At 43.2% G+C, this 27454-nt stretch overlaps 1 pseudogene; it reads right to left on the bottom strand.

The window, feature by feature from the left end:
- LOC139454000 (uncharacterized) overlaps positions 1-25351 on the bottom strand; it is a 51393-nt pseudogene extending 26042 nt beyond the window's left edge.
- Positions 25352-27454: the final 2103 nt, after the last annotated feature.

Raw genomic sequence — 27454 nt, 5'->3', positions numbered from 1 at the left:
CTTTTGTTCAATATCCTTAACAGTCCATTTGCAATACTAGTCCCATCGTGTTAAGGTTGACTTCGACCTATTCTATAAACAAAAATAAGGTTACCTTTAAACTACAAGCAAACGAAACATGTCGTTGGCGAAGGGAGATAACTGCGAATTGACCGAAACAAGAAACAGTCAATTAACGGGCCGCTGATAGGTCGAATCTATTGGTGCTCGGAAACAGCCCAAGGCTTCTGTGGGTCCTTACAGCTCCCTTGGTCATCTCGACAAGGGATTACTGCCGGACACTCGGGTAGATGGGATTACACGCCGAATTATCCCCTAACCGAACCCGTCCGTTGGAGATAACACTAAATATGTATGTCCAACTAATCACAGACATTGTTATCGGATGTCAACATGGAGGGTGTAATTAAATCTTCACAGGTTTGTCAGTTTGTGAAAGAGCTTGCTGTAGGGGTGTAGTTAATTTAGCGCTGAAGGTATTAGATAACAAAGGCCTATTTCTAGCGAGACAACACACAACTATCAGCGGTACATAATCTGGACCAAATGCGTGACGTTTATGGATTTAACTAACCATGAAACTGGGCCAAGTATTTGTTAAAGACGTGTGATTATTGGGGCACAACAATAGCGTGCATGTAACTTTATGCCGTTATAGGTTTAAATTACCGTTGTGATTCATTTTCGCGCCGTCGCCCAACAAATCGTAGTTTTACTGTCGACTGAATTAAGACAGTGTTACTTTCACTGCTTTGACTAAAACACTGAACCAACCAAGAAAAAAACTCTCTTTGACAAAAACAACAGTTACGTCGCTTTAATATGATGCCGTCTGTTATTAGGCCTCGATTCACAAATCGGTTACGATTATCGCAAGCCTATGGTAGGTAAAGTATGGTAGTAGGGACAGTTGTAATGCTGTCTCTGAAATTATACATTTTTGATAGAAATAAACTCCATTAAAATTTAAAAGGAGCCCCGGTGAGATCGGAGACCTGTGATTTGTTTCATTTGGGGCTATAGCATTACAGTAAGGGCTGGGCTGAAGGGAAAATAATAGGGTTTAGGGACTGTGAGACAGAATATGCCAGTTGTAGCGCCATGCGTTACACGTTACGACATTTCACAGTGAGTGAGTTGGGTTTAACGCCTTTGATCAATATTTTCTTTATACCTCTGCACATCAGCTTTACGTGGAAGGAAAGCCCTACCATTAACAGAGCGAATTTGATATTCATACCACCGGATGCTGGAAGCGTAAAGACGTAACTGTGCACATGTCGAACTGACGCCGTGCACCTCTCTGTCAATCTATTTAGTATTAAACACGTAACTCTTTTATGAAAATTGAACCCATTTGTTAAACATGAATTCTTCAAGGAAACATGTGTCGCGTCCAGAGACTGTCAGGATCACGTAGGAAGCAACACTCCGCTCCCCCATGATGAGATATCAAGTGTGTATTGTGAGGCAAGTGTGGCACAGCAAAGCAATACAACATGGATCAATACTTCAGTTATTTAACCATAAACACCCAGTACGTAATTGAGCCGCTACTGAAATATTGAACCCCTCAAACATTTTATTTAATTAATATAGTTATTATGTGGATATCGAATCAAAACGTCAATATCAAACATATGTTACAGGTCGTAAATGTTTTATCAATATAATGTAAAACCACAAAAGTTATTAAAATGTAATAAATCGATATGACATTGTCTACCTATAAAAATAATCATTACATGCATGTTCGGGGCTTCATCTAATAAAGATTCATTTTCATTGTGCAAGCTTTTTGTCGTTGCCTGTGCGTTCTTACGCTCAAATAGAAATGACATCAACGAGGTACCTTATGTACTGCTTGCCAAAATATATTTTTACGTATTCTAACCTATTAAAGATGATTCTCACAAAAAAGTATGTTAAGTGATAATTCACACATTGAGTTCAAATAAAACAGATTAATACGTATTACAGTGGTCAGTTTTTGTTGATGCATGTCATCGTATCCCAATTGCGTGGACCGATGCTCATGATATCGACCACTTGATTGTCTGGTCCAGACTCGATTATTTACAGACCGCCATTATACAGCTGGGTGCAGCGTTATATAACAAACAAACAAACAAAACATATTACATACTGTATCCATCAAGGCCCATACATTTTGGCTGTTCTATCATGGCAATATTTCGAAATATAATCCTGTATATCCAGATATTGGAAATATTAAGATGCCACAGTACAAATACTCCTACTTAACGTTAAACGTGTCTTCATGAATGTCGTTGTAGTCTTGCTCCATCACGACAAGACAACTACATAGATACATAGGGCTCTCATAAAACGACCCGTGACGATTCCGGGTTAGAATAGGTCTTCAGCAACCCATACTTGCCGTAAAAGGCGACTATGCTTGTCGTAAAGGGCGACTAACGGGATCGGGTGATCAGGGTTGCTGACTTGGTTGATACATGTCATTGATTCCAATTGCGTGGATCGATGCTCATGATGTCAATCACTGGATTGTATGGTCCAGATTCGATTACTTTACAGACCGCCGTCATATAGCTGGAATATTGCTGAGTACGGAGTTAAACAACAAACAAAACAAAAACAAAAAAACACAAAACATACACCCTGATTCGTTAAGGGAGGTAAACGCTACATACCAGTCTGTCCCACCGTCCCTGACACTTAGGTCCCCTTCCGCTCATCTATCTCACACCCAGCTGCTTTGGTTGTAACAAAGGACGTGAGACACACACGACGTCCAAATGATGTAAACGAACTTCAGAAAGTCATGGGTGTGTTAATAAAGAATCAAATACAAGCTCCACCCAACCTAATGGGGCTCATCTAGATGGGGTCGATCTCGCCCACAGCAGCTGGGACACCGTCCGTCTGCATCACACAGAATCATCTGTCATTGTGCGAAGCAAGGGGGAGCCATCTTGTGTGTGTTTATCTCCTCGCCTGTATTGATTCATGGTCCGATAATGAGCAGTCGTACATTTGTAAGAAGCTGTGATTGGGACGCAAATATGACTTTAATGAATGTCCAATCTATGGATGTTCGGAACAGCAGGGAGAGATCGAGATATTAGATTAATACTTCACGAAACAAAGACCGTGTACGTCGAAACCTCCTTAATCCGGATCCCGCTTATCCGGACATTCCGCCTTTGGGCGATAGGTGATAATATTAGCAGAAAACCCTTTCCTTAATCGTGCGAAATCTCCTCTTAAAGTAGAGTCCCTTGTACAACTCCGACAATATTTAGATCTGATTGATTCATGTGTTTGTGAATAACTATCAAATACTGATGGTACCAGGTGCTCGCGAAAAAGTGACAGATGTAGACACCATCGTATATATCCAACTAGTCCGGAGTTCATTTCGGATTGGTGGTTTAAGGCAAAATATCTAGATTTTAGAAGGAAACAACTAGTCCCTCTGGTCTGTCACGAGTCTCGTACTAGCAGACGAGTGGTTTTGTCTAACCCTAGCTGTGCGTACCCTGCCCCACCGGTGGCACACGTCACAAACACATGCAAAGGCAAGTCAAGCGTTCTCTTCAACAAACACGGGATCATTTGGTATGTTTCGATAATCAGGAAATTCATAACTACAGATGGGTGTTACTTTGCCATGTCGTGATTAACGCCGTTTTCACTGCATACAGGAAGTTACGCATACAAATCATACACCAACAAGGCGTCATATTCCTGGATATAACTAAGACCCGTGAAGATCCGGGAAAGAATAGGTCTTCAGCAACCCATTCTTGCCGTAAAAGGCGACTATGCTTGTCGTAAAAGGCGACTAACCGGATCGGGTGGTCAGGCTCGCTGAATTTGTTGATGCATGTCATCGATCCATACTGTGTGGATCGATGCTCATGATATCAATCACTGGAATAGGAATCTATTATCGTGACCTCCAACACAGTCCTGACCACAATCTACCAGCGCCGTGGGACCATTATAATCCAGGATGCGTTCTCCACATCAACGGGGTGGTCGGGTAGCCTAATGGTTAAAGCGTCCGCACGTCACGCCGAAGACCCGGGTTCGATTCCTGACATGGATACAATGTGTGAATCCCATTTCCGGTGTCCCCCGCAGTGATATTGCTGGAATATTGCTAAAGGCGGCGTAAAACAATACCCACTAACGTTCCACATCAACAGCAATGTTTGAACTCCTACCAGTGTCTGAGAGCAATGAAAGAGTGAGTGAGTGATTTGGTTTAACGCCGCTTTGAAAAGTATCTCGTTGATATCTAGCGATGCAGATTTTACATGCGAACAGCGGTATGGTGCTGACAAACCTAGAAACATAATCAGGACTGATCTGAGACTCGTACTCATGATTAAAGGATTATGAAACACCTCTGGGACGTACTCTATAAAGAACGAAGCAACGCTCTTTTTCATGTGTCACTTCACCCCAAGATGGATACAATCACCACACTATGTTCTGATAGTACAATGTTATATGTCAACGCCAGAGCAAAACCTGTCACATCGTATAAGTTTGGTTCCTGTTTGAGTTGTTTTCCTGTTTCAGGCATGTGGCATATTTATGTTTGTTTGTTTGTTGGTTGTTTAACGCCGCATTCAGCAATATTCCAGCTACATGACGGCGGTCTGTAAATAATCGAGTCTGGACCAGACAATCCAGTGATCGGCATCATGATTGATTGGTTTGTTGTTTAACGACACAGTCAGCAATATTCAAGCGATATGGCGGCGGTCTGTTTAATAATCGAGTATGGACCAGAGACAATCCAGTGATTGAGATCATGAGCATCGATCCACGCAGTTGGGATACGACATGCATCAACTAAGTCAGGAAGCCTGACCACCCAATCCCGTTAGTCGCCTCAACCGGCAAGCATGGGTTGCTGAAGTCCAGTTCTAACCCGGATCTTCACGGTTCACATTTATGTAGTCGGCCTATCACATTAGTGGCTTTCTGTTGTGATTGAGGCACTGGTAAGTGGGATCTCACATGTGGATTTACTATACAGTTATTAAACCTCTAACTGTGTGACCTGAAATTCCCTGACCTGAAACAATCCCGCCTCAGGGGAAGCTTTTTCTTACCCGAGGGCTAATCCTTTCCCCTCTCACCGACAGGATTATCTCCCCTTGGTGTGCAGTTAATGGCCCAATCGCATTGTGAGCCGCAGGGTCAGACATGCCAATCTAATTAAATTGCAGATTGGATCGCAGATATTTGATGTGCATTTGTGATTTCATTACTACCCAGCTCTCGGAGTATTAGGGCGTTATTTGAAATGTGATGGGAATTTGTTTGTCCCGATAACAGTCTTTGTGAGAAGGATTAATTCTGTAACAATAGTACTTCACGTGCACGCTCACAGTGTGGATAAAATATGCCTGCGATATAAAGTACTGATTAATAACAAATGCAGTACTTAGTCGTCAACGATTTAAGCTGATTTGGTATCGGCAAATTAGCAAGTTTAAGTTTGAATGTATGGATAATTATGTATTTGATGGCCAGATATGAAGAGTACACGAACAAGACACAAAAATACGCGATCAACATTATACGAACATTATACGAACACTACGCGAATTTTACATGAACAATACAGTAACAGTGCGCGAGCAGTACGCGAACATATATTAACAGGAATAGCATTCACGTCAGGCGTTCAGTCGACATTTTCTCGCCTGTTGGGCAAGGATGTGAGACCTACCGTGGCATAAGTGTGGTCAGAACATTCGCTGAAGGAAGGGCTCCAGGCTGATGGACTGATGTCGTCGTCAATGTCGCTCAGATCCCCCATATTAGCCAGCGCAGCGAGGTACTCGTCGTCGTCGCGAGCGTCCACGTACTCCATGACGTCCATGCTGCGGCTGCAGAGTCCGGTGGGACGCCAATGGCGGAGTGTTTATAGGTTGCTGAATGCCTTGACAAGAGTCGTTGATTTTTAAATAAAAGACTTTCAACGATGGAAGCAGGAAGGACACTTTCAAAGTACGTGTGACGCTATCCGATGTTACACTCTGGGTAGATACGCTGATCCAGTAAATGCACTGACAACCAGACTGTGTGCCTGCGGTTCCGTGTGTCTTGCTACTGCAGCCATTGATAGAACACCTTCCACACTGTTGTAATATCTGTCCTGGTGATCTGAAGCTACCCTGCCTGTGATCACAGAACGATCTTGGATATTATCGGTAACACGTCACTGCAGCAGCTCTGCCTAAACACTCGATAATCACCGAAACGTCGAAACAGCGAGTGATCAGGAGAGGGGTACCGTGTCCCAACGTCCATAGATGGTAAGTCGTCCTTCACAGAAGTCAAGTTGCGGGATAACGTCATTCAGCACAACCGCCTGCACAAGTCCACGACAAGTCTCTGCCAACCGAAGCACGATCAATGCTGCACCTACCTACCTACCTCGCTAATACTCCCATTGTTCCCAAGGCAATCAGATGAAAATATAATTACGTCAAATCGATAATCCTACTTAAACAACCAATTCAGGTAAATCCGATGGTTCAGGAGACTTATGGAATATATGAACATAATCCGTCATGACTGTTTTCAAGTCCCGTTTGCTCAATGAGGCGTGGTCCTCCTGTCAGGCGCCCGAACAAAGTCATGTATATTCTCTGTTAGTATAACCTACGTCTCCGATCACCTGGAAAACCGTTATAGTTCGTTTGTGACAGATGTAACCAGGCGGAAATAACGCCACTATACGTCCGCCAGGCAAACTCTTATCTGCGCTGAAGGCGAATCTCCAAACACTTCACGTGTGTTGCATTTAGCAGTCTTCAATCAATGGAAAGTAATCATAGTATTTTGTCGCAAGCATTGACAGCAGGGAGTCCGTTATACCTGCACTTTCTCAGCTATGTCGATGTCCTCTTGAATTCTTCTTGTGACTCGGACACACATAAATCAGTGACGTATTTCACACTCATCCGCAGCTGAGAACATGTCATTGAAGTAAATGTCTTATGTTCGAGAAAAACCGAACCGTAGTCAAAGAGCAACGTAAAAAAACATCACATCCTTTTCACATTCTCCATCCTCCAAGAGAGCATCACTGTGTCGTCAAGCCGGTCGCTGTCTTCATCGTTGCTTCTACCATGTAGATCAGCTTCTCAAAATATATTGCCTAACGACGCCGTAATGAAACTGAGGGAGAAAAAAAACAAGACTCCTTCACCTACGATACCCCCGCGTTCTGTCCCGTGTGTGTTTTTCCCCGGCGACTCAACTCGACAGCAGCCCCCGCACAGTTTACACAGGATGCGGAACTAAAACAAAAAACTTGCTGATCCAATTAGCACATGGGGACATCCAGCCATCGATCGCCCAACTATTTGGCAGGCGTCTCGCCTCACTCCCAATATCCTCCCGAACGAACGAACGCTGAACCAGGCAATATGACCCAATATCCCACTATCAACGCCACACTCAACCAGGCAATAAGACCCAATACCCCAATAACAACACGATGCGTACTATCATATTATGACCTGGATATAATATCATTAATACTTCAAATCAATACAACCTATATACCGTATCAATATGACTGTGTGCCATGTAGGGGGTGGTGAAGTGTTACGTCGTTACGGGCGTCCCAGATGTGCAACAGCTGTGACGAGGAACAATAACGTCGCTAATCGCTCCTACCTTTGATCATGAAATGTTCAAAGTATTTAAAAATAACATCAACATTAATTGCCTAATTGCACTTAGAGGCCCCAGGCATTCTATTGTTTAATGTTTGTTTTAGCTACTGTTTATGCAACGTCCTCCTATAATGTATCGGCGTCGTTTAATGCAATTAATAATTGACGCGCGTCTACCACACAAAGACCCGTCAACGTATGTCCGATGTATTGGTATTCGATATTTGTTGTATATGCTGAGTGTCAGTATATCTGTGTTTAACTCAGCTGCGAAATGTTTGACACCTCGTGACTTAAGATATTGTAACTGATCTATCATTGCATTATATATTATGATTCCCTTTGTACTGACAGACCCATATTGTCTACGGGAGGCTAAATATATGCGTCATATCAACACTAAGACCAACTGGAAATAAATTCATGTTACTTTTATCTCAATCAGCTATTTGTGTTTAGTCTTGTTTGTAATGTTTCATTTTATTTCAGTTTTAACACACTGACATATACTGACTAGAATATGTCTCTGTAAACTTACCAATCTTTTAAATTATACATAGCATATTACTCATTCACCTTCTTCTTTGAACATAAACCCATACTCGTTAATAGTTTTCTCAAATGTTCAAAGGAGTCGATTATTCCTTGAAATGGAAGGGACTAAATAAACAACAAAATACCCATAAAATGGTATTATACGATACAGATCCATTAATATTTATTCCCACGTCACTACATTCTCGAGAGGGCAACATCCTCTTTACTACATAAAACGTCTGTAGATTCATTTTGTTTATGAAATACCATGGAAACCGGGAAATTGGGGGGATTTATTTGATTAAAGGCTGTTAAGTAACTGCTAAATCAAACCCAGCCTCTCATGGTCATCCGAGGACAGCAAGTTGTGGTTAATAGTTAATAGTGGGAGGTAACTCTCGGCCCAGCAGGTGCAAACGCAGTAGGCTCCGGGGGTGCAAACTCTGAGGCACAGCAGGTGCAAATTCGGGGCACAGGAGGTGCAAAAGGATGGCCACTGCAGAAACTCATTCAATTCTACCGAAAGAGCACTATGAATCAAGTATTTAGATATAGGTTTGAAAATTACGAAGATAACTTAATAGATGAGAAATCATGACATTATACACTTAGACATCATGCACGTTGATCAAAACATACTTCTATGGATAAATCAAATGACATATTTAGAATATTTCGTCGTGGTAGTTGTTAATATCAACTCATAGAATACCATTCAGACATTTTTAAATCCATATTTTGTTTTCTTTCCACCGCCGTAACTGTATAGTTGGCCCAAGCACACAAAGCAATGAGGGTAATCATGTAGCTAAATGTAATCTGATAATCTTTACGGACATGATTGGACGTGAAGGTTGCTATTACGACCGGACAAATACCCTATCTATCATGACCTCATACGGAAAGAAAAACATCAAACATCGGCCATGGTTAAATTGAGTAGGTTTGTTAACCAAAGACAGAAAACTGATCAGAACAAATTAATTTAACAATTATGTACTTTGGAATATAGAATACTTAGAACCAGAGGGGCAAGATAAATTATGTTCGAAGTAAACTAACTTAGCGACATTATAACTGTTTGTTTGTTGTTTAATACCGCACTCAACAATATCCAGCTATATGACGGCGGTCTGTAAATAATCTAGTCTGGACCAGACAATCCAGTGATTGACATCATGAGCATCGATCCACGCAATTCGATGACATCAACCAAGTCAGCGAGCCTGACCACCCGATCCCGTTAGTCGTCTCTTACGACAAGCATAGTGGCCTTTTACACCCCGCATATGTATAAATAAACTTTGACATTAAAACAAAGTTTATTTCACTTGTACAATTACTGTTATGATGCGTGTCATTCTGTACACACCTGTGTATTTAATGAAATCTACCACCCAAATGTTGACAAACGTTCAGGTAGAACAGATAAACGCAGCTAAACATAACCAAAGAGACTTCCAAACCAAATCACTTCCCTTCCAGGATACGCGGAATGCGCTCGAGTGTATCATCTGTTACAGCGCACGTAATGCTTCCACACAATCAGCTGTCACCTTGATTAAACAATGAATAATTACGCTGAAACCTACGCGAAATCTTCACAGTACGTGGGAACGGCCCCACATCAGGTAACCGAGCCTTCACCTTAATTAACCACTGGCCACCTTCTCCTTGACCCACACTGGTCAAACATACGAGGTCATGGGAGGTGTAATTACGGCCACCATCTAAGCTCAGGTGTCAGGTTATCATCCTCATTGGTCAACACTCTCAGGCCGGTTCAGGTCCCGTACTCCAAACTAGTTGTCCAGGAAGTACCATCATGTTTGCAGACATGACAAGAAGGTATTATCTCTTTATCCCAGTCATGACCAACGTATGCTCGACAACAAGAACGTGTCAAACGTAATATATAGTCACTAGTTACAGCCACCATCAAAACAAGAGAATTGTACCATACTACACCGTGACCATAACTAGTTGTCAAAGTACTCTCGTGTTTACAGAAGGCACTGCCTGGCGTGAACATCGTAAACTCCACTACAAGAACGTGTCCAACGTCATTGCCTTAACTGAAATCAACATCACCAAACCAAGAGAGATATTCCACTCTCACACCGCTCCCGTAACTAGTTGTCTAGGAAGTACTTTCATCCATACAGAAGGCACTACCTGGCGTGAAGATCGAAAACTCCACTACAAGAACGTGTCCAACGTCATTGCCTTCATTGAAAACAAAACCAAGAGAAATATTCCATTCTCACACCGTACCTATAACTAGTTGTCTAGGAAGTACTTTCATATATACAGAAGGCATAATCTCCTGTCATGAAGATTGAAAACTCCACTCCAAGAACGCATGCAACGTCATTGCTTTCATTGAAAACAACATCACCAAACCAAGAGAGATATTCCACTCTCACACCGCTCCCGTAACTAGTTGTCTAGGAAGTACTTTCATCTATACAGAAGGCATAATCCCCTGCCACGAAGATCGAAAACTCCACTACAAGAACGTGTCCAACTTCATTGCCTTCATTGGTAACAACATCACCAAACCAAGATACACACCAATATTAACTGACCGACATAATAAACTATACGCACATGTTAAATGTTGGCAAAAAAAGAACAAACAAGAATGATTATTAAAAGGTGATGTGATGGTTTTGTTTTAGACCTTAAGTATGAAGTGTTTCTTTTCCGGCGACTGTTTCCAGCCCTGTAACGTTTTGTTAATTTTATTAGGCGGTTGAGGTCCTCTGTTATCGTCATTTATAAAATTATCATATCCTACCGATAATTGAAGTGTAACAGGTCTTAAAGGTCACATTTTTATTTTTGGCAATTACCTGAACATGTATATGATATTTGAAAATTTAAATCAATGGATGAGCTGGGCTTCCTGGATCCTGGACTTAAATGCTTCAACTATAACTAGTCATACATCCTTTCACGAAGGATGATGCAGGTATTCAGAGGTCTTCTGTGTTACGTCGAGGAGGTCATGAGGTCCCCAAGGCTCGGCTTCTAATCTGTGACGACCCTGTACAAGGCCTGGACGTATTGACACGGGCCTATGGCACCGGACACTCTAAATACATTACACAACTGACCCCATCACACACTGAACAACAACAAACACAAGGCAAAACCAAAGTAATTGTATGTTACTTGAGTGTTTATGAATCGAACTTACCGTCATCATCACCACCAGCAGCAGTAAGACAGAACCGTTCAAAATCATGTTCATGAATTATCAGAAGGTATTATCATTATTATCGAAATCATCATCATCCTCATCATCATCATCAACGTTAACGTTAACGCTCATACCAAATATTCTGGCACAATGTCATTTTAGTCCCCTGAAGGGCCGCGCACACCAAGCAATCTTTCTACGATCTACGAGTCCATCAATGTTACAGTTAGATCTCTTTGTGCACATGGTCTCAGATTGGGGACTTTACACCCTTTAAACAATATTTCTGCAATATCACAGCGGTGGACATGGGCTTCACACATTGAACACTTGTGGAGAATCGAACCCGGGACTTCGGCGAGACGAGTTGACGCTTTAACCACTCGGCTACCCCCACCGCCCCAAACAAACGAAATAAAAAGCTAAAACCCCAACGAAAACATATTTGGCCATGAAGACTGAGTTTCTTTGACATGTTTACAGACACCAAAATAATCTTGAAGACGATTCTGTGACAACACCACTAAAATCAGTGCATCCACGACGATGACGTCTCCATCAGTCACGTGATCATCGCCCTGGGATGCTGTAGAGTACAAAATGGCCTTTTGAGGCAGGATTTGGAAACTAAGATTGATCCTCGCCGTTATTGACAAACAAACCGAAGCCGATTGTTTGTGTGTGGGACTTTATTGCAGAATGATGCTTCAACCAACACAGGGATTACCTGACCAAATATTGCCAAAGTTTCCGCATAACCCGACCATAAGCGTGTATCTGGGCTGGATGACGGGAGGGTCATATTCATATCGAATAAATATCTGATGTTTACGCTCTCTGTTTTGTGTGAGATTATCACATTATATGCCATCATCAATGTATTACCACTTACATGTTTAATATCAATATTCATGACAAGACATTCGTGACAAACGCAAGGCTTCGTGTCGAGCGGAGACCTATGAAGCGAGGTCGCATTTAAGAGGAAGCGGACTTCTTGATTATCGAATAACGGTATTAACCACTTCCATGTCATGAATATGATTTTAAATTAATGAATTTAAGCATAGGGTCCGTCGTACGAGTTTGAATAATAAATGCTCATTAATAATGTTCTAATTTATTTTTGAGTTGAGAAAAGAACAAATTGAACAATGCTATTTGTGTTATTGATAATAACCTTCACTGGCATAGCTTTACAATATACACAAAATCATGCATAGATAATAAACGGCCGACCAGTATTGTTGAAATATCTGCAAAGGACGAGCTATTTAATATTATGGCGACTTGGGGAGAGAGAGAGGGGGCGTCGGGGGTATGTCTTGTTGATTAGTTTTCCAGAATTTTTTGAATTTTTTAAAATACATGACAAAAATAGTTTGCTTCATTTAGGGTTTACAAAACATAAATTTGTTCCCCGGCCATGGTGGGTACTTCCTACCAGACTTGATTGTCTTATTCGTTATTTCGACTTAGCCGACTTTGTGTAACGTGGGGTAATACAGTGATACAGAGGAACGGTACTGATGCGAACATGAAGTAACTTCGTCTTAAACGACACATCGAGTTACCGTTGTTCGAATTACTGTAATCAAGGGTGGATAATGAACCCTTACTCAGGAGACCAGTGTACACATGAAAAAGCCCCACCTCCTCACCAAAAAACGCCACACAGGTACAGTGGCAACTGTCTAAACCGGACTAGTGTGGGATTGAAAAAAGTCCGGTTTAGAAAAACGTCCATATAAGTGAGATTATAGCAGGATATAGAGATGACGTATTGATAAAAATATTACTTATATCGAAGTCAATTCGGGACCGTCCGGTATTCACAGTAATCCGGAGTAGTCAGCGTTCGGATATGATGGATTCCTCAGTAATTAATTGGCGGTGAACACGGCGAACACAAGGCTGTACTACCCCAGTATATACTATAGCCTGTCTGTCGGTACCTATCTGTCCGCCCATACACGGACCACAGATCGTGTCGCTTCACAGGCATACGCTGCACTTGACCCAGACATTGGGTCGGGACAAAACTCGGTGGACGCCGGTACTTGTTAGTTTTACTAATTACAGATGCGCGGGACAGGTGAGAAGAATGTCGTACACGGAGCCGATGACGTGTTACGTATAGCAACGTCGTCGATGGAGATGCATGCAAGGTCAGACAGCCAATTACGCCCAGTATAGGCACGGGTTGCTTGAGACATAATCTGCATTCTTGCTTATCGCAAGTATCAAACTAAAGGGTGAGCCTTCCTGTGTCAGGGGTAGAACTTAAACAAAGGCATGTCCTCTAATAAGATGGCCCTGAGCAAATACTTGACCATTTGATCTGTGATTGCGAGTTAGAAGGGCACAATATTAACGGAAAGCAGTATATATGTGTGCGTGGGGAGGGTGGGCGTCGGGGAGTAAGATTCATTGCTTGAGATGTCATTTTCAAAGCGTTACATAAACTATTGGACATAAACTATTGCAATAACATATATACAGAAATGTAAAACCGTTCACAGATATACAATTACATCATTTATCAATATATAAATATCAGATATAAAAATCAACGAACCCACATATGAATTCCCCTGAACAAATCACCTACCATGACTTGGAAATCACAGAACACACACGCCTCCTCGATGTAAGGCATGATGACGTTTCAGTCGTCACAGTCACCGTCTAATTAAAGAAGCGTCCCCTCCCAGTCGATCACCAGGTCACCTCTCGCCCACCATGACTGGAGAGCTGTCTGGGGTCACAGCACAGTGCCCTGCAGACTGTCACTTGATGCCACATCAGCTATTACACAACGCGAGGCCCCACGTGTCCTAAAACACCGACGGTCGAAGCCCAACTGGTGGCCGTGCTGCCCTCGCCACAGCGCAACAAGCCCAGTCTAACCGATCCCTTTATCCCCGAACATACACACAAATATTGGTTACAGTCACATGGCACGGCTAAATATCTGCCAACGCAGTTCAATCACATCTCTTGTCTGACTTTTTGTCCCCGCTTCGTGGCTAAGCTGGTTGTAGCGTGGAGGTAAAGGACATGGTTGGGTCTGTAACTGGTACACTATCAAATCCTGAAGCAGCCACGGCTTCTGGAACAACACGTACCCAATCCGAGGAGCGTGTTGATCTGTAGGTAATGGTGTAAGCCTGTGTGGGGGTGTACACTGCTACCTATCTATGGCATTGTGGGCATATAAGACCTGTTAATTACCATCACCCATTCAAGATCCGTCACCAGCTCGTCACCCCATGTCTTCCGGTACTGTCGTCACCAGCTAGTCACTCATGTATTCCAACACTGTCGTCACCAGTTCGTCACCCCATGTCTTCCTGTACTGTCATCACAAGCTCGTCACCCTATGTGTTCACGTACTGTCGTCACCATCTCGTCACCATATCGTCCAACACAGTCTTCACAAGCTCGTCACCCTATGTCTTCCAACACTGTCGTCACCCTATGTCTTCCTGTACTGTCGTCACCAGCTCGTCAACCTATGTCTTCCAACACTGTCGTCACCAGTTCGTCACCCTATGTCTTCCAACACTGTCGTCACCCTATGTCTTCCAACAGTGTCGTCACCAGCTCGTCACCCTATGTCTTCCTGTACTGTCGTCACCAGCTCGTCACCATGTCTTCCAACACTGTCGTCACCAGCTCGTCACCATATCTTCCAAAACTGTCGTCACCAGCTCGTCACCCATGTCTTCCCGTAATGTCACTACAACAGCTATTGTCACGACCTTGTCACCCCATGTCTTTCCGAACCGACACTACAACCTTGTCACCCAATGTCCTCTTCTACTGTCGTTACAACCTTGTCACCCCATGTCTACTCGTACTGTCGCTACAACATAACTGTCGCTACAACCTCGTCACCCCATGTCTACTCGTACTGTCGCTACAACATAACTGTCGCTACAACCTCGTCACCCCATGTCTTCTCGTAGCGTCGCAACAACATAACTGTCGCTACAACATCGTCACCCCATGTCCTCTCCTACTGTCGCTACAACCCCTATCATCTCGGGGCCAAACATGCACAGTGAGACTACAACATTGAAACCTGCCCGTCCGTCTGAAATAACGGCTATACAGCATTTGCAACATCCCAATGGGACGTGGCGACATGGCAAAATAATTGGCTTCCAGCGCTGGAAGAGCGCAAATCGCCTTACAAAAAATGCGTGGAAAATAACTTCGCTCGTGACGGTTGAAGCATGTATTTCCAAATGAAATACCAGGTAACGGACAGGTGAGAGATGAGGGGTGGACGATGTAAAAGCCGAGGGGCGGGCAGGCCTCAGTGATGGTGCAGGAATGGCGACTTGGTCACGTCTTTAATTAGCCTAATACTCTCTGAAGCCTTGCGGTGACTTCAGCCATCACGGTTTACTTGACGAACATGGGTCTCGACGCGTCTCAAACACATGTCGAAGTGACAAGTTTGCTGAAACAACGCGACAGGAACGTTATTCCGATCCAGAACTGAATTGATAATCTTCCGTCTGGGTATCGTGTTGTTATGGGGATGAGGATTAGAGGGAACCTATACCAGGTTTAATTCCGTCCCTGTACTCAAACGTCTTAATCCATGTTGCTCAAACTGCACCGAGCAATGATGGCGGCATGCCCTCAGGGGCACATTCCGTTGTTCCAGACACACAACACACAACAAAGGCAACGCTATCCTATGTAAACTTTGTCAAATATTGAATTGAGATTGAAGCCACGCGTGCGGGTTAACTCTCTGCGTCCGTTACTAAAGTCCCCTCGGCGACATCGTCGACGACGATCTGACGTATAAAATATGGGCGCCAATATCTACACCGGCTGGATGAAAAACCCTGGGAGGAGGCTTGGAAATATTACAGTTAATACAACGCAAATCACCGCTCCTCTCTGAACAAATGCTCCTTCATGCAGGCACTCAGATACAGTGACATGTAACTTAAACATTGAAAATAAACATTTGGATACAATAGCCCAGGTCACATCCCAATCCTAGCGTTATATTTTTCATAACATGCTAAAATAAATGGTCTCCTTAAGAATTATATTATATTAAATGTCACGGTGGTCGTGTCATTGGATTTGTTTGTTTGTTGTTTAACGCGCACTCAGCAATATTCCAGATATTTGTCGGCGGTCTGTAAATAATCGAGTCTGGACCAGACAATCCAGTGATTGATATCATGAGCATCGATCCACGCAATTGGGATACGATGACATGCATCAGTCAAGTTAGCGAGCCTGACCACCCGATCCCGTTAGTCGCCTCTTACGACAAGCATGGGTTGCTGAAGATCTATTCATCCCCGGATCTTCACGGGTCTCGTTGTCATTGGAACAATGACAGATGCTTAAAGATAATCAACATACGTATGAGTGAGTTAAATATTAGATTCAGTGCCCTTTTCGGATTAAACTAAGATCAAATCTCAAAATAATATAACCAGAGAGAAAAATTGAAAATATTAAGGGGGCAGTTCGTGATGAAGTGAGTGAGTTGGGTCTGACGCCGCTTTTAACAGTATTCCAGTTATATCACGGCGTGTCAGCTTTCTGTGGGAGGAAAGCCCGGAGTGATGCAGGTCTCAGACGCTTACCACGTTGTTGAAACCACGAGCACGGGTATGGTGCTGACAAACCTAGAAACATAATTAGGGGCGAACCGGGATTCGAACCCACAATCATAGGTTTCCGGCGTGTCTAATTGACGCAACTCTGCACAGTGAATTTCGGCGCCTGAGACAACTGCGCCACCCGTGCCCCTAATAATAAAACCAACCTTTAACACTGCTGCAATACACTGGAATAGGTGATAGCGACATAAATAGTTCAAGAATATGGTACATGTACATTGATCTTTCCCAACTCATCAAGTAATTATGATTACTGTGTTGCAATCCGAAACAGGTAATTAACTTCAAAGGAGCCGACGCCAGGTAACAGATGCTAGCCAGGTGCCGAAACTCAACACCTGTAAAGTGAGGCTGAGATTGTGAATGGGGTTACACGGCCCATACTGAACTATGGTAGTCGAATATGTGCCACACAAACCAGTGGTTGATAGCGAGAGTGAGATAGTATCACGATGACGCATACTGAATACCTTTTGTTCTGCAGGTAACTTTCTAGTGCCACACATACAGAACACCCATTTTGTTCATATGATACACAGCTTAGTCGCTTCTTACGGCAAACGGGACGAGGGTCGATTCCTAGAATCCTTCATGGACATGTTCATTACCAACAAGTCAACAATTTAGCTTAAAATAGCCTCGTTTAAAATCTTCTAGCTCGTAACTTCATGCTTATCACACCCGTGAACATTCGGGCTAGAATAGGTCTTCGGCAACCCATGCTTGTCGTAAGAGGCGACTAGGCTTGCCGAAAGAGGTGACTAACGGGATCAGGTGCTCAGGCTCGCTGAGTTGGTTGATTCATGTCATCGTATCCAAATGTGTAGATCGATGCTCATGGTGCCAATCACTGGATTGTCTGGTCGAGATAATTACGGATCGTCATATATTTGGAATATTGCTTATTGCGGCGTTAAACAACAAACAAACAAATCCATGCTGATGTAAGAGAGCGTATGTTGTTTAAAGTCGTAGAAAGCAATGTTCCAGTGGCTGAAAAGAATCCCCTTTGGACCAGGTAAACCAGTGGCTGACTGCATGAACAACACAGACATTGTAACCAACCTCAGTAGAGAGGACCTAATTCAAAAGAATTGTCAGCTAAACATTCAACAGAATTGTCACCGGAATATTCAACAGAATTGTCACTGGAATATTCAAAAGAATTGCCAATAAATATAACAATCAATTGAATTGTCAGAGGAACAGTCAACAGAATTGTCACCGGAATATATTTAAAGGAATTGCCAATCAATATAACATTCAACATAATTGTCAGAGGAACAGTCAACAGAATTGTCAGTGGAACAGTCAACAGAATTGTCAGAGAAGCATTCAACAGAATTGTCAGCGGATCAGTCTACAGAATTGTCAGCGGAACATTCAACAGAACTGTCAGCGGAACATTCATCAGAACTGTCAGCGGAACATTCAACAGAACTGCCATTTGATATAAGCAACAGAATGATCAAACCCCAAATTAAACAAGTAACAAGTGACGAGCTGCTCAAGAAATATTCATGACGAACAGAACTCGAGCAAATCATTTCTACTCACCCTAGACTGTAACGAATATTAAGTCATGTCATGGCGCTATATCTGTAACATTAGAGTCGGTGAAGACCTTTCACTATATGAGTCTTTACACATCCACTCTGTACAAATATGCTGAGTCATCAATCTGCGTGAGCTTGTCTCAACCAGCAGATATGGTCTTTTCACCTTATCACAATCGTGAGGCGTGAAGTTGCTGTATACAGAGATTAATGTATTTAACAGAGAAATAAACAGGCCCCTATCGCTATCTGTCAAGTTAACGTAGCTCAGAGTGCGATTGGAATACGCGTTATCGTTGCGTCAACTATGGATATCACGATGTAGTTTTACATATCCATATTGTGGGCCGTATCGTGAGATAGTCAAGCCCATACTGTGTAAATAATTAACACACAGCTGCACTACCTTCGCATCTAACCATCGGTAGCCGCTGTTCACATGGGGTACACCTCGTTTCACTCACTCACTCTGTTGTTAGGCAGAATTTCAAAATCACAATCTTTTTTCTTTTTTTATCTGCTTTTTGTTTTTGTTGTAGATTTCGGTGTTTTGATCAGCTGTGTTTAAGAAAGAGGGTAAAACTAGGACATCAAGTGTACCCATGATTTAAGACAAATGTTTGTTTTCCGGAAGCCACCCCTGTGTTTAGGCGTCGGGGTGAAACTCTATGTAATCTAGCCTAATTAGTGAGTGTTGGGTTGTATTCACAGGGGCTTTACTCAGAGGCGCTATGGGGCCATGTAAACATGGCATACTAGAAATGTGATGGTTACAATCTTGTAGGATTAAAACGTGTTGCCTAAAGACGTGCAGGATTTCTGCAGATCATCCCCGAGAGGACTGTACAGGGGGTTCGGGGTATGATGGGACCAAAAGACTTTTAATCACTTCGCTGCATACGTACCTATTCACATGAAACAGGCAGGTGTGACGTTATTGTTGAAAACAATATTCTTAACAACTGAAGTATAATAGGTCTTCAGCATCCCATGCTTGCCGTAAAAGTTGACTATGCTTGTTGTAAGAGGCGACTAACGGGATCGGGTGGTCAGGCTCGCTGACTTGGTTGATGCATGTCATCGTATTCCAATTGCGTGGATCGATGTTCATGATGATAATTACTGGATTGTCTGGTCCAGACTCGATTATTTATAGACCGCCGACATATAGCTGGAATATTGCTGAGTGCGGCGTTAAACAACAAACAAACCAACGAACCATATAGCTGGAATATTAGTTGCCTCTTACGACAAGCATAGTCTCCTCTTACAGCAAGCATGGGTTGCTGAAGACCTATTCTCCACCCGGATCTTCAGGGATCCTATGTTAAGAAAGACAGTCACAACGTTCGTATCGCTGAGATCGCTTATTGAAACGGTTATTGGACATCAACTCAAGATGTTTTCAGAAGAAGCATGTATGGATGTCAAGAGCGATGTAAACACACTGACCAGAACCTGAATTTGATCTGTCCAGACATAAAACCCCAAACATTGTCCTCCACGATCGACCGCCAATCGGACGTCCATATCAATATTTACGAATAGGTCGCTACTAAATCAAGTGTAAACATTCATTTCAGCGGGTATATGTCCATAAAATGTCGCCTCGTGAACAGTTGGTAGTTTTATGAGCCATTATTGATAGTATTTGCCTTGACTGGCCACTGTGACAAGCAGATGTTCCACCTGAACTGACAGGCTAATGACAGGGTCGCACACACGGCCCTCGCCATGCTAACTCGGAGAGGGACATTAACAGCATAAATACACACATAAGTTCCCAGGCTCACACGCAAGCAGATACTGCACGCATGGCCTGCTGTGTGATTACTGAACGAGGCACGACACGAGGCAGCTCAGGTGTAACGTCAACGTCAACTGGTTGTGATCCTAGCGTTTGTTTGTTTGTTTGTTTGTTTGGTGTTTAACGCGCACTCAGCAATATTCCAGCGATATGACGGCGGTCTGTATATAATCGAGTCTGGACCAGACAATCCAATGATTGATATCACGAGCATTGATCTACGCATTGATAGGTGGCCTTGATTGGAGGGGGTGTTACAGGGGTGTCGAGCTTGAATTCTAGATTAGGAATTATCATGGATTTGCTAACGATATCGGATAGCGTATGGTTCGGAGGACGCCAGTCTACAGCTTGCTAATGTTTCAATAAAGTTGATTAACTATGCCCACATTGGAACGTTATAATGTACAACTTGGGTATAATATTTTTAGCAGTCGGTACACCTGTTTGTATCCCCGAAAACATGGTACATCCGTTTGTATCACCGAATACCCGATTCACCTTGTGTATCCCCGAATTGCCGACACACTCATTGGTATCCCAGAATACCTGATACACCCCTGCGTATTACCGAATACCCGGTTTTATTTCTTTGTTTGTTGTTTAACGCTGCATTCAGCAATAGTCCAGCTATATGACGGTGGTCTGTAAATAAATCGAATCTCGACCAGACAATCCAGTGATAAACATCATCAGCATCGATCTACGCAATTGGAATACAATGACATGCAACAACCAAGTCAGCGAGCCTGACCAACCGATCCCGTTTATCGCCTCTTACGACAAGCGTAGTCGCCTCTTACAACAAGCATGGGTTGCAGAAGACTTCAAGAATATCCGGCACGTCCGTATGCATCATATTGGAAAGATGTGTGCATACCCGAATACCGGGTACACCCATGTGCAGTAGTGTGTAGCTAGTAACAGTAGACAACTACCGGATCGTAGTTCATCCCCTGTAATCTCATCAGCTGGTTCATTGTGACAGTGATGTCTTCTGTCAGCGGTGCGTCCTGATCGCGCCACGTTGATGGTACAACACAATCACTCCACACTGACAAAATAGACAGCGAAGTAGCAGTGGGGGAACTCGCTATACAGATGTACACTAACATCAACTGATGCACTGTGGATAAACACACTCACATCAAGGGTGTGTGTGGGGGGGGGGGGGGGGGGGGGGAGCGGCAGTCTACTCTAGTGCGGTTAGTTGGGGTTCAAGACATTCGATGCAACTGTTACCATCTGCTACAACTTTAAATACATGTACTTAGTTATACAATGTCTCAAATACAAACGCGTGCATGTACGCGTAACGTGTGTGTGTTGTATGTGTGTGTTGTGTATGTGTGTGTTGTGCGTGTGCGTGCGTTGTGTATGTGTGTTGTCTGTGTTTCGTGTGTTGTGTTGTGTGTGTGTCTGTGGTGAGTGTGTGTCTGTTGTGTGTGTGCGTGTGTGTGTGTGTTGTGTTGTGTGTCTGTGATGAGTGTGTGCGTGTCTGTGGTGAGTGTGTGTCTGTTGTGTGTGTGCGTGTCTGTGGTGAGTGTGTCTGTGTGTGTTGTGTTGTGTCTGTGGTGAGTGTGTGTGTGCGTGTGTCTGTGGTGAGTGTGTGTGTCTGTTGTCTGTTGTGTATGTGTGTGTTGTGCGTGTGCGTGCGTTGTGTATGTGTGTTGTGTCTGTGGTGAGTGTGTTGTGTTGTGTGTGTGTCTGTGGTGAGTGTGTGTCTGTTGTGTGTGTGCGTGTGTCTGTGGTGAGTGTGTGTCTGTGTGTGTTGTGTTGTGTCTGTGGTGAGTGTGTGTGTGCGTGTGTCTGTGGTGAGTGTGTGTGTCTGTTGTCTGTTGTGTGTGTGTGTGTGTGTGTGTGTGTGTGTTGGCTTGAGGCTGGGGACGTGTCGGACTAGGTCGTGATAGGGCGTCGATGTATACACATTAACGCCTCATTCATCTTTCCAACAGGAAACGCACAGCAATTTAATGTGAAAAGCAATAGTTTCTTATCACCAATGAGTTGATTAAACATCCCTCTGTCACATGCCAACAGCCCAACAGATAAACAACCCTTGCAAAACATATCGCCCTTCCACTGACAGAACTCATAGCATTATTTCCATTCAGGTGAGTGAATGAGTATGGTTTTTACGCCGTTTTTAGCAATAGCCCTGCAATATCACGACGGGGTGTACAGTCGACTTTTTATGTAGCGAATTCTGCTTGATACATGATGCGATCACTGACCTGCATCATGCAAACCCGAGATTTGCTCCAGTGGTCGATTAAAAACGAAACTGATTTCTTACAATACCAATCTCTCGTAACTGATTATATAAGTGCTATAAATAGACAGGTCAATCAATTTCGAAACATTAGTATCGTTTGATTATTTTTAATTTGAATTACTACATGCATATTCTGTTATAGCGGCGACCCTCAATATAAAGCTATCTACGTATACGTAACGCCGACAGGAAATACCTGTCAGGGTCACTTTTGATCTCGGCTTAATTAAGCACAGGTAAACTCAGGTAAGTGACCACTTGAACCCTGTGTAGACTGTGGGAGGTGTATCTTGCCGAGTACATCCCGCACACAAATGAATCCGAGTGAATCACTGTCCCCATAACGCCCCACGCAAACCTCGCCCAGCCATAGTCCCTGGTCAGCTGGTGTTTGTATAAAGTCACCATTAGCTTGGAATAGTCCAAAGCTTCCAATACAAATGAATTCATGTTAAAATAGAAAAGGCGCTCCATCAGTCAGCCGAAGACAGCAATTACATGCCTGGAGAACGGCCTGATGATGAAGATGGGACTTGTTGAGACAGAACTATGGCTCATCTCTGTCTCATTAAGTCGCCATGTCGCAGTAAATGAAGTTCCGTAAGATTGATGTCTGTGTGTGACGAGAGCCTCTCCACCCAATGACTCGCTTGGCTCGGTAGCTAGACTTGCACAAGTCTCTAAGGCAATAATTATTAGTTCAAATCATAATTTCTGGATTATATCAATAAGAACAAGTTGTCCCTATAAGAGACTGGAGTCCGTGTACTGCCCGATTATCTAGACTTATATTAAAAGGATAGAGTTACTATACACCCATGGACTTATCAGTCAGTACAGACTTGGAGCAAGGCTACTCGATAGCCAGTGATTTTCGAAGACGCCGGCGTTTGCTTTACAATACAAGCATTGAGAAGGCCATTTTGATGAATGTTCATCTTAACATCTTTGTCCGACTGTCATTTGCATCTGTCTCCAGAGGTGACAATGACCACGAGTTTTGAATAGCGGTGACACGCGAGAAAATCTTTTTCCTACAGGTAGATTCACTTCGGATGTGACGAAATTGTGAAATTCGAATGTGCTGGTATTACGAAGTGAATCATACTGACGTGATTATTTACGCCACTATCACATGATGTTCGGATATAACGAAGACGGTTGTATATGGAATAATCGGTTCTTACGAAGATGCTATTCCCCAAGTCCCGATGACTGAAGATACTGCTGGTGTTAATTCCAGATGTAACGAAGTTGGTGGTATTCGAAGTAATCGGTTATTACAAGGATAATGTTATTCCCCTAGCTGTAAACGCTTCATATAAATTTCGGATTCATCGAAGTAAATTTAAAAGTCTATGAGTTATGTTACATCCTAAGTTTAAAAAATAATTTTCATTACAATAGGTGAAATTAAATACAAGGTTCACCTTCGAAATGAAGGTTTTGTTTGTCTATCAATGGTTGGAGTTAGTGAGTGTGATTTTACGCCTCTTTTAGCAATATTCCAGCAATATCACAAATGGGCTTCACACATTGTACTCATGTGGAGAATCGAACCCGGGTCTTCGGCTTGACGAGCGAACGCTTTAACCACTACGCTACCCTACCGCCCATCAATGGTTGGAGGATATGGGTGCACAGACTAGTCAATTTCACCAGCTTTAACAATGACGTGTTCTATGAATTGTGTACACTGTTTAGAGAAGTGTTGCACTTCCTACTCTGCCAGTATCTAACTGGGTGTGTGACAAACACGTAAAACGCCAATGAAAGCCGCTTCCTGGTAATGCATTGGATGACATGATCCTCTGTAAGCCGAGGACTGCTGCATAAACATAACAACAAGTTGTAAGGCAAACCGTACCGCCGTACGTATATTAAATACGTATGTAGGCCAATCAATACGCGTAATTCAAATGAATTAAACATAGTCACCTTAAGCGCACGTAATAACTTAATTGCTTGTATTTAAAGTATTAGTGTTCACGACAAGTCGTTAAAACTAAATGCTATTCTTCTCATGCATTAATCAGTGTGGCGTATGATACAGTTGGTAGTATATTCACTGTCTTATATAAAGAGATGTTCATCGGTGTACACGTATGTCCTGGAATGCTGACAACGTGATAGTCTACCCGAGTCCAGGGTATCGCATAATTGTCACATCACTGTCAAACGGGTGACTGCATCACCTGTGTCTTTCACGGTTATTTCCTGGACGGACGAATTGTTAGAATGAACGTCATATGACACAAGTCTGTGATCAGTCCTGTAATACATATAACAAATTTAGGAAACTGACACAGGGATTATGAATCTAAGCATATTAAGACCACTGGTACTGATCCCAATTCAATTGGTACTGACATCACACGTTGTGCAATTTTCACGTGCATATGAATACGTCAGAGGTTGTGATAATTGTCCTTACCTTCCTGTTGACAAAACTTCCAACTCCTGACCGACGTATTACAGAAACGGAGAGACTGTTCCCGGGTCTTGAAGGCTGACCCCCAAGTCCACTGGCTCTACCCCCGGGCACGGCCATCATCGTCCATTCCCGTAGACTTCTTACCCCCGAAACAGACACCGTCTCCACTCCCATCGAGATCCAGCTGGCTCAGGACATACTCAAGAAAGTTGGAACAGCTGGTCTCGAGATTCTGAACACAGATCTACAGCCTCGCCGCATCCAACAGCCGCCCACATTGGGGGAATCAACAGGCAAAGAAGTTCCCTTCTCACGTGAGCCGACATTCATTCAGAATTGTCAACATGACGACATACAGGCAGAAGTGACTGCACGGGAGCATGAATGAAAGTATTGATGTCCTCTGTGGAGTGCTCAAGCTCGGAACTCCCCGAGTTTGTGTTTTAGGAAGACAATTACACAGGGTGTGTCGAGTAAAAGATTAAAGGTTTAGTTCAGGTTCGAGAGAGGAAACTATCCGTTCTGTTAGCATGGAGAGTCGTCTGCTTCGCAAGGGACGGATGCTACTCCGTGCAGCGACTCGACTGAGATAATCACCAGTTTGAGTTGGCACGAGCCAAGACACACCTGGTTTGTCGTCTGCTCCTCGCGTGGGGCAAGATCGGCGTTTAAGATCGATACTGACCGTTTGATTGCATTCACTGGCCCGCCATTTACCTGGATGTAATAGGTAAAAGGGTAAGAGGTAAAGACAAAACAATAAAACCGCTAAACCAGCGGAGCGGAGAGATTTCGGAAGAGACGGAGTGTCAGCGGGATAAGGTCACACTGTGAATCTAGGCGTAAACACAACACTGTTCTCCACATTCACCGCCAGCTCTGGGATACAGCTAATCCCGCTAGGGGCATTCCTGAATCTCAATGATGCCACAACGCTTCCCTTGACATCACCAGGGATGATCTACATGAGTAAGATCCGGGCCAGGCGAGGATGATTTGAAACTTGCAGCCGTTGGAGTAGATTCGAGGCAGGCACTGTTATGAAATAATCATCTGCATGACAACAGTCCTGGGGTATGTGACAACATTGCCGGAAAACCACTGGAGTTAAAAGTGTGTTTATATACTACATGTACTAAAATGCTATGCACCACCCGATTTGATCATATTACTATAGTTACTCTATCATACCATGACATATTAACTATAGTAATATGAACAAGACGGGTGGGATTGTTAATCTTGCCATGACAGAAAAATACAGCAATATGAAAAAAATAGATGGTCCTTAATATTTTTAGAATATATACAATAACCCCGTTAATCCATTAACCTCGTTAATCCGGACGATAAGGTCTCATTGAAATTGTCCGATTTTGATAAACTGGATTAAGGAATCATTGGTATGAATGTCATTGTATGTTTGTGTTCCCAAAGTTCCTTCGTCCGTATAAGCGACATTTCATAGTATCGTGTTCTCATACTGATGAAGACTGGCGTTTGTGATACCACCATGCGATAAATCACCGACGTTACAGATCCCGAGGTATATTAGGACAGACCGTTCTGGTAACCCGATAAAAGCCAGCACAGATACACAGAATGATACACCTGTATCACTTACACTAATGAAGACGGATATACTGTATGATGAATGAGTCTACTTCTGCCCGTAAGTGAGACAATAATGATAGGGTCTGATGTCCCCTTGTACCAGGGATAATTGCCGGAATGTAGATAACGTTATGTCGGGATACCTGACGCGGCCTATAGGTACTTAATACGTATCTACACCGGCAGCGTTATAAAGCGACGGCTGACCGGCGTATAGACAGGTATATCAACAGTTAACAGACCGGAAAGTTGCTTATTTACCAGAGCTGTACAGTCGAAGATGATCCTTGTTCACATGCGGCATATTACAGAATAGCAGTGTCAGCAGGTGGGATTGCAATGTGCAGATTTGAAGTGCCCTTTAGAGAGCCACAATTCCCTTCACAAAGTCACATATACGGCGCTCAATGAAGGTGCACATGGCTACATATACGGTGTCTGTGGCCAAAGAAGGGGCACAAGGCTACATCTACGGTGTCTGTGGCCAATGAAGGGCCACAAGGCTATATATACGGTGTCCGTTTCAATGAAGGGGCACAAGACTATATGTACAGTGTCAAGATTCAAGATTCAAGATTCTTTATTCAGTATTTTTGGCCATGTGGCATAGAGTACAAGTACAATTACAATAATTGCTGCGTCACGTGGTGTCAGGAAAATAAA

The sequence above is a fragment of the Haliotis cracherodii genome, unplaced genomic scaffold, assembly GCF_022045235.1.
Source record: "Haliotis cracherodii isolate W230 unplaced genomic scaffold, xgHalCrac1.p SCAF_10, whole genome shotgun sequence".
Classification (NCBI taxonomy): domain Eukaryota; kingdom Metazoa; phylum Mollusca; class Gastropoda; order Lepetellida; family Haliotidae; genus Haliotis; species Haliotis cracherodii.
This window is presented reverse-complemented; position numbering and strand designations above follow the sequence as displayed.